The 14573-nt window shown below is 40.0% G+C and overlaps 1 pseudogene; it reads left to right on the top strand.

Moving 5' to 3' along the window:
- The first annotated feature begins 450 nt into the window (after positions 1-450).
- LOC112672643 (vacuolar-sorting protein SNF8-like) lies at positions 451-2963 on the top strand (annotated as a pseudogene).
- Positions 2964-14573: the final 11610 nt, after the last annotated feature.

Raw genomic sequence — 14573 nt, 5'->3', positions numbered from 1 at the left:
TGTAAGCTCTTCTCACTCCTTGTAGGGGTAGCAGAAATATGTATAATATTCTAGAGAACACTGTAACAATATAGTAAGCAGCTACGTTCTTACCACTATACAGTTTAGAGTTCCAGAATGAGTGAGCAATGTCTCTCACAATGTGGTTGTCATCTCTCTTCCTCCAGGTAGCCTGTCACAACACCTAAATCACCAGGATGAATTGCATTGTTTGTTTTTGGTTTTTGGTTTTTAAGATTTTATTTATTTATTTGAGAGAGAGAGAGAATACAAGCTGAGGAAGAGGCAGAGGAATAGGGAGAAGCAGGCTCCCCACAACCAGGGAGCCCAACACAGGGCTCGGTGCAGGGCTCTATCTCAGATCATGACCCGAGCCAAAGATAGACGCTTAACTGACTGAGCCACCCAGGCACCCCTGACCTCCATCATTTGTAGACTCACTCAGATCCCATGAGGAGGTTTCATCCTCCAGATAAAATGTCTGAAATACAGCTCACCAGTGAGGAAGCTTACTACAAGAGGGAACTCAAAACTATGATGATAAAAAGGTAGTTGGAACTTCCACTACTACCCAACATGAAGTAACAGTGACTGGATTTACCCTCTGCCTTAAACAACCAGAAAACAAACAAAAAAACAAAATATATAAAACAATGATTTTTAGACACTGGGCAGCAGACCACGCAGGACTATGATCCCTAAGAAGAGGGAAACAAAGTGAGTCTAGGACTATACCATCTTATTGCCTAGAGGCAGCTTCTAGGTTGCAGTACAAGGAAAGGGAACCCAAATGTAGCCCAGAAGTCTTTTTGTTTGTTTACGATTTTATTTATTTGACACATAGAGAGCACACAAGTAAGGGGAATGGCAGGCAGAGGGAGAGGGACAAGCAGGCTCCCTGCAGAGCCTAGGACCCAGGGATCATGACCCGAACTGAAGGCAGATACTTAACCAACTGAGCCACCCAGGTGCCCCCAGAAGTCTCTTTGTAATGAGGAAATGGACATAGGAGCTCATGAAGGCCAAGGTAGATAGATTCTGCAAGTCAGTGTATCAAAGAGGAGAGAGATACACACTGAGAGAATTTTGGAAATCTGCTGAGCAGTCCCCTGAAGTCTTTGAGTACTAACCTTTGCTCACATATACAATGCAAGGAAACTACCTAAGACTGAGGAAAGAACCATGAGAAAGAACAGGCAGAACAATTTCTGGACCTATTACAGGTAGGGGTATAGTTCATGTTCCTACCAGCCAGGATAGAAAGATCTTCCAACACACAGATTAGCGTGCCTGGCTGGCTCAGTTGGTAGAGCACGCAACTCTTGATCTCAGGTTCATGAGTTTAAATCCCATGTTGAGCAGAGAGTTTACCTAAAAAATAAACAAATAGCAACGTGTGGGTGGCTCAGTGGTTGAGCGTCTGTCTTTGGCTCAGGGCGTGATCCTGGAGTCCCAGGATGGAGTCTCACATCGGGCTCCCTGCAGGGAGCCTGCTTCTCCCTCTGCCTGTGTCTCTGCCTCTCTGTGTTTCTCATGAATGAATAAGTAAAACTTTTAAAATAAATTAATTAAATTAATTAAATAAAAGACAATGTGTGTTAAAAAAAAATGAAAGAAAGAAATACCTTATAATATACAGATCATTGGGTAGAATCCCCAGAACAGTATTGTCTTAGTCACAGAGATCAATTAGCTCTACATTAGAAGTTGTTATGGGGATCCCTGGGTGGCTCAGTGGCTTAGTGCCTGCCTTCAGCCCAGAGTGTGATCCTGGGGTCCTGGGATTGAGTCCTGCATCGGGCTCCCTGCATGGAGCCTGCTTCTCCCTCTGCCTGTGTCTCTGCCTCTCTCTCTTTGTGTCTCTAAAGAATAAATTAACAAAATATTTTTTTAAAAAGTTGTTATGGATCTATTCTAACAAAGTTTAAATACAAGTCTCAAAAGGATCCATCTGATTCCAAGAAATTCAACTGCACACCAGAAAAAATCCAACATTATCTAAAAGAATACAACATAATCTGGCAACCAATGATGTAAAATTCACAATGTCTGACTCAAAAAAACCTAAACATCAAAAAAAAAAAAAGCAAGAAAATATTACCCATAAACAGGATAAAAATCAATCAATAGAGGCCAGTGGTGGATCAAGGGATGCAGAGACCCAGCGTCCTGGGAGCAAGGTGGCCCACTGGCTGATAGCAAGTATATTGTCAGCATTATCACTCTGAAGAAGCTTCCTAAGAACAGCTATAAGAAGTGAGGGACTCTCCTGGCTGAGTATCAGCTGGCCCCAATGTCAAAAAACTGGACATGTTCAAGACCAAATTAGGATAATTTGCCAGCAAGAACAAGCAGAAGATCCAGAAGAGACCTCAAGTTCCAGGTATAGTTTCAGGACATGCATGCCACCACTGGAGTGGATCCTTTGACTTCTGAAAAAGGATTTTGATCTGAGATGCTGGGGATACAAATTATTAATGTGTGCCTAGCCCTTCCATTTCTCCTGAAATGGAAGATATGAGAAAGATCCAAATGAAACAAACTTCTTTGAAGAACTTTGGAGGATCTACATCAATAGGAATTAAAAGGAAGAAATAATTTACTTAGGACGTCAGCCAAGACAAGCTGATCAAGGCCATCAAGTAACTAGAGGCACTGCCTTCAGCATCATCCCTGTGGGTGGCCTTTACTTCATCAGCTTTTCTAGCTGAGCTCAAGGTAGATCATACTGTGATGCTGCAGCTGACAGGGAAAATGGCCACATAACTACCAGTGAGATCAAAGCCAGTCTTAAATGGAAGACAGAGTAAGTGAGGCAAGTTCTGGAACATCTGCTGAAGGAAAGGTTGGCCTGGTTGGACTTGTAGGCCCCAGAAGAGGCATACTACTGTCTACCAGCTCTTTCTATTGAACTCTATTCCCATAAGATTACCACTGATAAGGCCAGAGAAGTCCTCTTCTGAATCTGAGAGTGTGGAAGAGGGCACAGCAGCTGGCAGGGAGAAGAGAGAGAAGCTACTGGTAAATAAAACCTGAACTATTTTGTTGGAAAAAAAAAGTGTCAACCAATAAAAACAGATCCAGAAATAATAATGGTGATGGAACTAACCAACAAGGACATAAAAGCTGTGATTTTAAAAATGAGTTCAAGGGCAGCCTGGGTGGCTCAGCGGTTTAGTGCCGCCTTCAGCCCAGGGTATGATCCTGAAGACCCGGGATCAAGTCCCATGTCAGGCTCCCTGCATGGAGCCTGCTTCTCCCTCTGCCTGTGTCTCTGCCTCTCTCTCTCTCTCTCTCTCTCTCTGTCTCTCATGAATAAATAAAATCTTTTAAAAAATAAATAAATAAAAAATAAAAATGAGTTCAAAAAGGTAGGGGAAAATATGGCCACAATAATTAGAGAAAAGGAAGATATAAGAAAGATCCAATGAAACTTTTAGATATGAAAAATACATTATATGAAATGGAAAATACACTGGATGTGATAAAAGCAGATGCTGAAGAAAAGATAAGTGATCTGAAGAAATAAAATAGAAACTAACCAAGATAAAGCACAAAGACAAAAAAAGAAGGAAAAAAGTAAACAGAGTATCACTTATGTATTATACAGGCTAGTATATGTATAATATCCCATAAGGAAAGAAGATGGATGAGCAGAGGTTTAGAAAAAATATTTAAAGACAAAATGGTCTGAAAAAAAAATCCAAATTTGCTGAAAGTTATAAACCCACAGATCCAAGAAGCTCAGTGAATCCCAAGCTTAATAAACCTGAAGAACACCACACCACCTCACTTCATAATGAAATTGCTGAAACCAGTGATAAAGACAAAATTTAAAAACAGCCAGAGAAAAAACACTATTACTTATAGAAGAATAAATATAAGAGGCAATAAACTTCTTGTCAGAAGCTATGTAAACCAAAAGAAAGAAGAAAAATGTCTTTAGCATACTGAAAGACAAAAACCTGTCACTTAAAATCTTCACCCAGCAAAATTATCATTCAAAAGTGAAGGCACATGGACACCTGGGTGGCTCAGTGGTTGAGCATCTGCCTTCAGCTCAGGACATGATCCCAGGGTCCAGGATCGAATCCCACATCAGGCTCCTTGAGGGGAGCCTGATTCTCCTTCTTCCTGTGTCTCTGCCTCTCTCACTGTGTCTCTCATGAATAAATAAATACAATCTTTTTTTAAAAAGTGAAGGCACAGCTCCTTAAAAAGTTAAATATAGAGGGACACCTGAGTGGCTTAGCAGTTGAGCATCTGTCTTTGGCTTTGGAGTGATTCCGGGGTTCTGGGATCGAGTCCCACATCGGCTCCCTGTGAGGAGTCTGCTTCTCCCTCTGCCTGTGTCTCTGCTTCTCTCTCAGTGTCTCTCATGAGTAAATAAATAACACCTTTTTTTAAAAAACGTTAAGTATAGAATAACCATATGATTCAGCAATTCTACTCCTTGATACAAACCCCAAAGAAATGAAAACAGGGACTCAAACAGGTACTTGTAGGCAAATTGTTCATTGCAAAAATTCATTATTTACAATGGCCAAAAGGCAAAAACAACCCAAATATCCATAAACATGGAATGGGTAAGCAAAATGTCATATAAACACAAAATGGGATATTATTATTCAGCCATACAAAGGAATGAAGTTCTGGTACCTGCTACAACATGGATGAACCTTATAAACACATTAGACTAAACTGAAAGAAGCCAGACACAAAAGGATAAATATTTTATGATTCCACATAGATGAAATATCTAAAATTGGTAAATTCATAGATACAAAGTAGATTAGAGGTTACTGGGGCTGAAAGCAGAGGGTAATAGGGAATTATTTCTTAATGGGTACAATTTCTGTGTGGAATAATGAACAAATTTTGGAAATAGTGGTGATGGTTGCACAACCACTGTGAATATAATTAATGCCACTGAATTGTACATTTAAAATTGTTAAAATGGAAAATTTATGCTATGTATATTTTACCACAGTCACAAAATGAAGGCAAAGAAAATATTTTTTTAGACAAAAGATGATAAAATTCATTCACTTGAGTTTTGATGAAAGAAAAAATTCATGCTCTATAAGAAATGATAAAGGAAGTTCTCCAGGCAGAAATACCATGTGGAAATTTGGATCTATAAAACAGAATGTAGAGTGCCAGAAATAGTAAATATACTGGTAAATGTAAAAGACATTTCTCTAATCTTTAATCTCTTCAAAAGATAATTGGCTTTCGAAAGCAAAACTGACAACAATGGGATTTATAGTACATGTAAAAGCAAAATGGATGACCACAATAGTACAAAGGATGAGAAGGAAAAAATGAGTTCTTTTTTTTTTTTTTTTTAAATGAGCACTTCTTACTCTAATGTTCTTATACTACACATGAAATATTAATTGAAGGTAGAATGATATTTAAAATGTATTTTATATACTCCAGGGACACCTGGTTGGTTCAGACAATAGAGCATGTGACTCTTGATCTCGGGGTTGTGAGTTTGAGCTCCACATTTGGTATAGAAATTACTTAAAAAATGAAATCTTTAAAAAATAAAAATGAAAAAATAAAATATATTATATAGGGCAGCCCTGGTGGCACAGTGGTTTGGCACCGCCTGCAGCCTGGGGTGTGATCCTGGAGACCCGGGATCGAGTCCCACATTGGGCTCCCTGCCTGCTTCTCCCTCTCCCTGTGTCTCTGCCTCTCCCTCTGTGTCTATGAATAAATAAAATATTTTTTAAAATGTATTATATATACTCCAGAGCAACAACTAAAGAAATAAAGGTATAACTAACTAATACACCAATAGTGGAGACAAAATGGAATTATGAAAAATAGTCAATCCAAAGGAGAGCAGGGAGACAAGAAAGAAGTAACAGAGAAGATGGAATAAGAAATATATAGCCTAGATGATAGCTTCAAATTCAACCATACTGATAATTATATTAAATGTAAATGTTGTAAACACCCAATTAAAAGGTAAGGATGATCATATTGGATAAAATACTAAGACCCAGCCACATGTTGTCTATAAGAAACTCAAATCTAAAGAAACAGTTAAAAGGGATGGGAAAATGTATATCATACAAATAAAATTAAATGAAAGCTAAAGTGGCTATATTGAAAATAAGAAAAAAATAAAAAAAATAAAAAAATAAAAACATAAAAATAAAATAAAAAAAGAAAATAAGAAATAGACAAATCCATAATTATAATTGGATATTTTAGCACTTTTCCCAAGTAATTGATAGAAAGCTAGACAGAAAATCAGTATGATACAGATTTGAAGAACACTGTCAACCAATTTGACCTAACTGACATTTATAGAACACTCCACTAAATGCCAGAATACACATTCTTCTTAGGTGCACATGGAACATTTACCAAGACAGACAATATTCTAGGCCATAATACAATTTTTAATTGTTTTATAATTATAATAATAATCTCCATACCTAACATGGGGCTCAAACTCATGAACCCAAGATCAGAGGGGCACTGGGGTGGCTCAGTGGTTGAGCATCTGCCTTTGGCTCAGGTCGTGATCCTGGGGTCCTGGGATTGAGTCCCGCATTGAGCTCCCTACAGGGAGCCTGCTTCTGCCTCTGCCTGCGTCCCTGCCTCTCTGTCTCTCATGAATAAATGAATAAATCTTAAAAAAATAAAAATCAGGGATCCCTGGGTGGCGCAGCGGTTTAGCGCCTGCCTTTGGCCCAGGGCGCGATCCTGGAGACCCAGGATCGAATCCCACATCGGGCTCCCGGTGCATGGAGCCTGCTTCTCCCTCTGCCTATGTCTCTGCCTCTCTCTCTCTCACTGTGTGACTATCATAAATAAATAAAAAAAAAATAAAAAAATAAAAAAAATAAAAAATAAATAAATAAAAAAATAAAAATCAGAATCACATGCTCTACTGACTGAGCCAGCCAGGCACCCCTGATGTGTGATGCTGATAGTAAGAGAAGCTGGGAGTACATGGGATTGAGGGGAACATGAGAATTCTCTGTACTTTCTGCTCCATTTTTTTTTTCTGTGAACCTAAAACTTCTCTAAAATATAAAGTCTGTTGATTTTTTTTTAAAAGGTCAAAATCATGCTTTTCTCCTTTATTTTGTTAATTGGTGATTGTATCAAATGGATTTTGAATGTTAAGCAAACTTGTGTATCTTATAAGCATCATGTAAGTGGATTTGTTGTATGTGGCTTCCAGCTACCAGGACACCACCTGCCCCCCTTAATCTTCTCAACTTTTCTTTGATGAATTTGGCCTTTATAATGACAGGCTGCATTGGTTGCTTTCTCCCCTCCCCAGAACTTTGCAGTAGCCCAGTTGAACCACATCAGTGATAGCAGCTCCAGTCTTGTTTTCAGCAGCATTTACCAGTGTCTACTCACTGAGGTCCACAAGTTTATTAAGGTTGACAGCTGGGCAAGAAGCTCTGGTTCCTCTTTAAGTGATGCAGCCTCATACCACTTTCCAAAAGTAACCTGGATGATATTTGTCAAAGTTGATCCTGCGTTGATGCACACCATCAGCGTTACCCCAACCTCCTGGGAACTTGCCCATGCAGCTTCCCCTAAGAATCACATGGCCCCACAATTTCCAGGTCTTCCTCAGTCTGGATGACATATTGGTGGCAGAGGTGAAAAAAACTGATACTTTTTAATTGGAGTGTTTTTTTTTTTTTTTAAGATTTCTTATTTATTAGAGAGAGAGAGAGAGAGAGAGAGAAACAGGCAGAGGGAGAAGCAGGCTCCATGCAGGGAGCCTGACGTGGGACTCGATCCCGGGTCTCCAGGATCACGCCCTGGGCAGAAGGCAACGCTAAACCGCTGAGCCACTGGGGCTACCCTGGAGTGTTTTTTTATTGGAGCACTTAGACTTCATATTTCATGTGACTACTGATACAGATGGCCTTAAAACTACCATCTTGATATTTATTTTCTATTTTTTTGTTCTTGTATTCCTTTCTTGTTGTTTTTTTTTTTTTTAAGATTTTATTTATTTACTCATGAGAGACACAGAGAGAGAGAGAGAGGCAGAGACATAGGCAGAGGGAGAAGCAGGCTCCATACCGGGAGCTGATGTGGGACTCGATCTTGGGACTCCAGGATCACGCCCTGGGCCGAAGGCAAGTGCCAAACCGCTGAGTCACTCAGGTACCCCTCCTTTCTCGTTTTGTTTAGGATTGTTAATTTTTGCACTTCAATTTTTCACTCCTGTTTGGCTTTTTAGTTGTGCTTTGTTATGCTTCTAGTGATAACTTCAGAGATTATAATATGCATCATTACAAGAGTTTACCTCTATTTACCCTACTTTGATAGTCAATCTTAGAAGCTTGATGCATATCCTGCTGTATCTTTATACAATACAATACAATAAGGATATTGTATTCATTTTAATAGTGGAGTCATATTCCATTGTATATGTAACATTATCATTATTAAGTTTTTATTTTTAGGGGCACTTGGGTGGCTCAGTCGGTTAAGTGTCTGCCTTCAGGGATCCCTGGGTGGCGCAGCGGTTTGGTGCCTACCTTTGGCCCAGGGCGCGATCCTGGAGACCCGGGATCGAATCCCACATCAGGCTCCCGGTGCATGGAGCCTGCTTCTCCCTCTGCCTGTGTCTCTGCCTCTCTCTCTCTCTCTCTCTCTCTCTCTCTGTGACTATCATAAATAAATTTAAAAAAAAATTAAAAAAAAAAAAAGTGTCTGCCTTCAGCTCAGGTCATGATCCTGGCGTCCTGAGATCAGCCCTGCATCAAGCTCCCTGCTCAGCAAGGAGTCTGCTTCTCCCTCTCCCTTTACGTCCCTCACCCCACTCATGCTCGCTCTCTTTCCCAAATAAATAAATAAATAAAATCTTATTTATTTAAAAAAAAATCTTGTTTATAAAAAGATGCTTAAAGATTTTTATTTTGGGGACGCCTGGGTGGCTCAACGGTTGAGCGTCTGCCTTCGGCTCAGGGCATGATCCTGGGGTCCCAGGATTGCGTCCCACATTGGGCTCCCTGGATGGAGCTGGGTTTACAACCATGAGATCAAGAGTCTTATGTCCCTCCAAGTGAGCCAGCCAGGTGTTTCTGTAATATTATTGAAATACGACCACAATGCAAAAATTTTTGAAACATGACTTTTCACATTCACTAAAAAATCTGCAAGCAGGAAGTGAGAGGAGATCCTACCAATCAGACTCTGGGTAGTATTTCACCTTAGTTCTTAACACCTTGGTTTCAGATTCTCTTATCCAGATGTCAACTCAAGACCTGCTGCTTCTCCAATCTTTCTAGAAATCATTTTGGAACCTAGAAGTAAAAGAAGGCCCTTGTCCACACTAGTAAGTACATTTCAAAATATTGAAAAGGTTGTGGTATCTATATTGAAAATGACAAGGGGGACGCCTGGATGGCTCAGCAGTTGAGCACCTGCCCCTGGCTCAGGGCATGATCTGCAGTCTCAGGATGGAGTCCCACATCAGGCTCCCTGCCTGGAGCCTGCTTCTCCCTCTGCCTATGTCTCTGCCTTTCTCTCTGTGTCTTTCATGAATAAATAAATAGAATCTTTTAAAAAAATAAAATGAAATGAAAATGACAGGGGTACTAACATTAATTAAAATGTGTTTGAAAAATGCTCCAAATATACATTTTGAAAACAAGTGGAGTCACAGTAAACAATGTAAAATATACATCTGAAAGAAGATTCAAATATTTATTTGAAAACAAAGGAGAGGGGCACCTGAGTGGCTGAGTTGGTTAAGGGTCTGCCTTTAGCCCAGGTCATGATCCCAGGGTCCTGGGATGAGCCCTGCATTGGGCTCCTTGCTCAGCGAGAAGTCTGTTTCTTCCTCTCCCTCTGCTTCATGTTCTCTTATCTTGTTCTCTATCAAATAAAATTTTTATTTTTTTTAAAATATTTATTTATTCATGAGAGACACAGAGAGAGAGAGAGAGAGAGAGAGAGGCAGAGACACAGGCAGAGGGAGAAGCAGGCTCCATCCAGGGAGCCTGACGTGAGACTTGATCCCGGGTCTCCAGGATTACGCCCTGGGCTGAAGGCAGGCGCTAAACTGCTGAGCCACCCGGGCTGCCCTCAAATAAATTTTTTTTTTAAAAACCCACCTCCCAAAAAACCTAAAGGAGTCCTAGTACTATATTCATAGTGTTTAATCTTTTGAATATGTGACTTACAGTTCCTTTGATTAAGGGACTGGCAGATTTCCCTTCTCAAGTGATTATTATATCCATAGGTTTCCTACCATCCACTGGCGGGTCACATGTATAGCAATCTTTAAGTTTTGGTTCCAAGATCTCCCTCTATAGTTATTTCTCTAAAATCTTTAGAGGTGGGGGTGGAGATACTTATTACTGATATAACCAGAACAGCTTCTAACAGCTCTGCAAGCCATCAGCTTTCATTTCAACTGCTATTGCTGGCCTCTTGCCTGCTGTCACCCTGTTGTCCACAGACCAATGCCCACATTGCTGCCAATTAATCATGATGGGGCTTAGGCTGCTGCTGACCTTTTCTTTTCTTCAGTGTCATGGCTGCCTGCCTGGCCACTACCTCAGCAGCTGCAGTTGCTGCCAACTTTTAGTGTTCAAACCCTCTGGACAAAGGGATAATTCCTCTATCACAACTAGAGGGGATTCCCACAGCAGAGATGTTGAGCTCCTAAAGACTCAAGTCATTCCTTGATACTACAGATCCCCTTTCACTGAACAGACTTTTTGAGAGCTCTTTCAGAAAGTGGTCAGGATTCCTGACCACCACAGTCCATACACCAGTGAAGATACAAAACATCAAAGATATTTTTAATAATAGTATTATTTACCATGATCTATCTTTCCAGACTTTATAGACATTCTATATACAGACTGGAACCACTGCTTTTTAACAAAATCCAGCTATGCTGTTTGGTCCAGCCCTCTCCAGCAGATCCCAGCTAATGATATATCTTTCAAGGTTTCCAATGATTCTGGCTTTTTCAGAAATCCTTAGGCCATCTGGGAGCACATATTTTGAATTCTACATATGGACCAGGTTCCAGTTCTTGCCTTACGCCACTCCAAGCTTCCTCCATTCCTCAGGTATCTGTCAACACCACATGAACCTTTTAAAGCGCTATACTACTGGGGCACCTGGATGGCTCAGTTGGTTAAGTGTCCAACTCTTGATTTCGGCTCAGGTCATGATCTCAGGGTTGTGAGATAGAGCCCTGCATCAGATTCCCCACTCAGCAGTCTGCTTGAGATTTTCTCATTCTGCCCTCCCCCTGCTCTCTCTCAGTGAATAAAGAAATATTTAAAAAATAAATAAATAAAAATAAAGCACTATACTGTTGAAAAGGCTGGTCTGGAGTAAAAACAGAGAAAACATCTAGAAATCAGTGTGGTATTGCTACACTCCAGCCTAATAGTGTCTCATCTTTAAACCAGCCAAAATTTTATTGCATAAATTTATTATTATACACATAAGTAAACTAACACTAATTAATAATAAACATTGTCTTTAAGATTGGATTGAAAACTCTTCAGAAGCATTAGACATCGGAAATATTACAATGCTCCTTCCTATCCCCACATAAAAAATAAAAATATAACAGTATCAATGTTAAAACAAGTGTAAGAAATTCCAGCAAAGTTGGGGCACATGGGTGGTTCAGCGGTTGAGCATCTGCCTTTGGCTCAGGTTGTGATCCCGGGGTCCTGGAATGCAGACTTGCATCAGGCTTCCTGCGGGAAGCCGCTTCTCCCTCTGCCTAGGTGTGTCTGCTTCTCTGTGTCTCTCATGAATAAATAAGTAAAATCTTAAAAAAAAAAAAAAAAAAGGAAAAAAAAGAAATTCCAGCAAAATTGTTTTTTCTCAAGATGATTTACTCAGTACCATTTTTAAAAAATATTTTATTTATTTATTCATGAGAGACACACACACACACACAGAGACAGAGACACAGGCAGAGAAGCAGGCTCCATGTAGGGAGCCCCATGTGGGACTCAATCCCAGGTTTCCAGGATCACACCCTGGGCTGAAGGCGGCACTAAACCGCTGAGGCACCCGGGCTGCCCTCAGTACCATTTTAGAATGCCAAATAGCAAGAGGTGCCTGACTGGCTCAGTCAGTAGAGCATGAGATGCTTGATCTGAGGGTTGTGAGTTCAAGCCATATGTTTATTTTTTTTTTAATTTTTTTTTAATTTTTATTTATTTGTGATAGTCAGAGAGAGAGAGAGAATGAGGCAGAGACACAGGCAGAGCGAGAAGCAGGCTCCATGCACCGGGAGCCCGATGTGGGATTCGATCCCGGGTCTCCAGGATCGCGCCCTGGGCCAAAGGCAGGCGCCAAACCGCTGCGCCACCCAGGGATCCCAAGCCATATGTTTAGTGTAGATATTACTTAAGAATAAAATCTTAAAAAAATAGAATACCAAATATTAAATTATTTCATATTTATAATTTTTTTTTGCTACTCTTGCTCTGTTGGTATACTAGACAAGTGTTTAGTGTCCCTGTCAGTGTTAACTCTTGTAAATATATAATTTTTCACCTGTGCTAATTCTCTAGAATACCTCTCTATAAAATAGGATTATTCAGAGATAGGGCATAAAATTTAAGATTTCAAGTTATTGCCAAATTGTACAAACTGGTGCACTTCTTAAGGAGGACATTTACTAACAATACATAACAATGCATATTTCCTCACTCTCTTCCTGGATTTCTTTTCTTTAAAGATTTTATTTATTTATTAATTTATTTATTTATTTATTTATTCATTCATTCATTCATTCATTCATTCATTCATGAGAGAGGCAGAGACATAGGCAGAGGGAGGAGAAGCAGGCTCCATGCAAGGAGCCCAATACAGCACTTGATCCAGGGACTCTGGGATCATGCCCAGAGTCCAAGAAAGACACTCTACCGCTGAGCCACACAGGAGTCTCCCTTCCTGGATTTCACTAATCTTTTGTCTTTGCCAAACAAGTAGGTAAACCTGACCTCCGTTTTATGTGTCAATTTCTATTTATGTAAGTTTTAGCGTAGTTGACCCATCTTTCTATATTTGCGATTTTAATTTCATCTTCTGCAACCTATTCACATCTTTTACTCAATTTTTGTAGGGTTGTTTAAGATTTTTTTGTATAATAAGAAAATGGTTGTCTGTCCTATTTTGCAAATATTTTATCCGTATGTCTTTTTCTGACTTCTGGCTTTGTTTCCACTTCTAACCCCCAGAAAGATGTCCTATATTTTTCTTTTTTTTTAATTTTTTAAATTTATTATTTATTTATTTTTAAAGATTTATTTATTTATTCATAGAGACACACACATAGAGAGAGAGGCAGAGACACAGGCAGAGGTAGAAGCAGGCTCCTTGCAGGGAGCCAGATGTGGGACTTGATCCCGGGTCTCCGGGATCATGCCCTGGACTGAAGGTGGCGCTAAACCGCTGAGCCACCCGGGATGCCCTTTTTTTTTTCTTTTAAAAGATTTTGTTTATTTATTCATGAGAGACACAGAGAGAGACAGAGGCAGAGGGAGAAGCAGGCTCCATGCAGGGAGCCATATGTGGGACTTGATCCCAGGACTGTGAGATCATGCCCTGAACTGAAGGCAGACACTCAACCACTGAGCCACCCAGGCGTCCCTACATTTTTCTGTAGTAAAACTTGCCTGTCTTTTCCCTCCTCGTGGCTTATATGTTGGCTTAGAAAAGTCTTTCCCATTCAAATACTATAAAAAGTATTTCATGTTTTATATCTAAACCTTAGCTCCATCTGAGGTAGGGTATTTTGGGATTTGGGGAGATATCCATGTGTTGTGTGTGTGTGCGTGAAAAAAGTGAGGTGGTCCGTCACACTTCACTGGTAGTTGTGCAAGAAGGTGTAGCCACTTTGAAAAATAATCTGGCAGTTTCTCAGTATATTAAACACAGAATTTTTTTTTAAATTTTTATTTATTATTTATGATAGTCACACAGAGAGAGAGAGAGGCAGAGACATAGGCAGAGGGAGAAGCAGGCTCCATGCACCGGGAGCCCGACGTGGGATTTGACCCCGGGTCTCCAGGATCGCGCCCTGGGCCAAAGGCAGGCGCTAAACTGCTGCGCCACCCAGGGTTCCCTAAACACAGAATTACTATAGGACCCAGCAATTTCACTATGGATACTACCAAGATAAAGGAAAATTTAACAATCTGATGTGATCCAGCTCCAGCACATCACTGGATAGATTACAAATTACATGAAAAAAATATTTATTTTATTTATTTATTCATGAGAAACAGAGACATAGGCAGAGGGACAAGCAGGCTCCCTACAGGGAGTCTGATTCAGGACTCATCACAGGACCCCAGAATCACAACCTGAGGCAAAGGCAGATACTCAACTACTGAGCCACCTAAGCATCCCAAAAAAGAAAATATTCATTATCTTGATTGTGGTAATGGTTTCACAGGTTTAAACATCTGCCAAACCTCATAACATTTACACATAAAATACCTGCAGTTTATTTTATGTCAATTATACCTCAATAATACTGTGGAGAAAAGATAATGAAAAAAAAACTATTTAAAGCA

This window comes from Canis lupus, chromosome 28, assembly GCF_003254725.2.
Source record: "Canis lupus dingo isolate Sandy chromosome 28, ASM325472v2, whole genome shotgun sequence".
In the NCBI taxonomy this organism is placed as follows: Eukaryota; Metazoa; Chordata; class Mammalia; order Carnivora; family Canidae; genus Canis; species Canis lupus.
This window is presented reverse-complemented; position numbering and strand designations above follow the sequence as displayed.